Source organism: Limulus polyphemus, unplaced genomic scaffold (assembly GCF_000517525.1).
Source record: "Limulus polyphemus unplaced genomic scaffold, Limulus_polyphemus-2.1.2 Scaffold3824, whole genome shotgun sequence".
Taxonomy (NCBI): Eukaryota; Metazoa; Arthropoda; class Merostomata; order Xiphosura; family Limulidae; genus Limulus; species Limulus polyphemus.
Window position 1 is genome coordinate 99389 of NW_013669434.1, and position 1664 is coordinate 101052.

Consider the following 1664-nt stretch of genomic DNA (forward strand, 5'->3'; position numbering starts at 1 on the left):
TATGATACTCGCAAAACAAAGTTAACATTTAAGCCAGTTTTAAGTGTATACAAATATGTGCAAGTAAGAACAGGCAGACAACAATAACACACAAAATTAAGCTAACCATTGCTAAATATCTAACGCTCTCTCCCAGCCGGCGTGAAAAGCAATGTTACTGGGCGAAAGGCTTCGTCAGAACTGGATGTAGCAGATATAGCGTGTTTAATAATATTTCATTATATATATATTGGTTTCATGAAGTTCTTATTACTTCATGCGGCTAATCTAAAGGTTGAAAATTTTAAGAGTTTAGGTAGCTAAATTTCTCACGGCCAAATACCTTTTCATCAGCTCTCATTCACAAACTAGTAATTATAATTGATATAGGCCTAAACGTAGGAGACCCTAATTTAAGGGGAGTTAACCGCAACTTGTATCTGTGATGTTAGTTGTTACGGAAATTTAATAGTTCATATCTATAAAAGTATACCATACGACAATAAATAAGTTAATTTATGTTACAAATGTAATCGTTAACTGGGAGCTAATTTTATGGTATAAACTCTGTAAAAAGTTATAACAGTATTTAAGTTGTATTCAGAAAGTAAAAACTAAGAAAAAAAGATGTAATGATTTCAGTATTTACGTTTAAGATTATAAATTACCATGGAAATATTAACAATTAAAATAAACATATACATACCTCTTTAATATCAACGTTCTCTTATTTAAAATGAAAAAGTTATTCTAGCGCAAGATTTTTCGATATCTATCGTTCGTACAAAGCCAGCTATCACACGCACAGTTTTTACCGGTAGTGCGGTTTTTACCCAAGAAACTCACGTGACTGTCTTCATTATATGACTCAGCAAGGTTAAACACTACCAATAGGGAGTAAATCTGACCCTGTTGTTTCTCAAATTTATTCGAATGAAAAAAAGCAAAAGATACGGTAACGCTTCAAAGTTTTTAATTTCAGTGTTTTGACACAGGAATTTAGTCTTACCAAGAAGAGAAATTTATAACATACGAAACCAGGTTTCTTATTTTAATGCACGTATTTCACTGTTTAATGTTAATTTGAGTATTAAACATCCTGAATTAATTAATGTTTTTATTTCATTACAAAACACTATCTGCTATTTATATGTTACATTAATATATTTTACTTAGATTATGAGCAGTACGGTAAAACTCAATTAGTAAAAGATTACAAAATTGAGCGTCTTCCGCCAAACCCTCGTTTAGCATAATCACGATTAGGGCTTCTGTTTTTCTTTCTTTTTTGATAAATCGGTACTTATTTTTAGCTGTTGTATATTAATATTTAGATATCTTAAAATCAGTGTTTTTGGGGATGTTCGCTTTTAATATTTAGTATACTAATATTTTCTGCACACTAATTTCTCTTATGGGAGTAATAACAGGTACAAAACATAGTTCTGTTTATGTTAAAGTTTCGTAAAAGCAGCTAATATCTTGTATTAAATTATAAAAACAAACTTACTACTAACTGATGAAATGTGTTTTTTTACCTTCAAGGAATGTAGTAATAAAAGTTTCTACAGTTTCTATGTCCAGTAAGCTGAATAACCATTTCCGGTTTTATTGTAAGAACACCGATTACATTTATTATTATTTTGTACAAGTAAAATCGAAAATCAGAAGCCCTAACCACTATG

At 30.1% G+C, this 1664-nt stretch overlaps 1 protein-coding gene across 1 annotated transcript in view; it reads right to left on the reverse strand.

Annotated features, from left to right (window-relative positions):
• LOC106470106 (peroxiredoxin 1-like) overlaps window positions 1–807 on the reverse strand; it is a 6215-nt gene extending 5408 nt beyond the window's left edge. Inside the window, exon 1 of the mRNA XM_013930633.2 lies at window positions 686–807. The gene's annotated coding sequence lies outside the window, so the exon portion shown is untranslated. The remainder of the gene's footprint in view (window positions 1–685) is intronic.
• Window positions 808–1664: the final 857 nt, after the last annotated feature.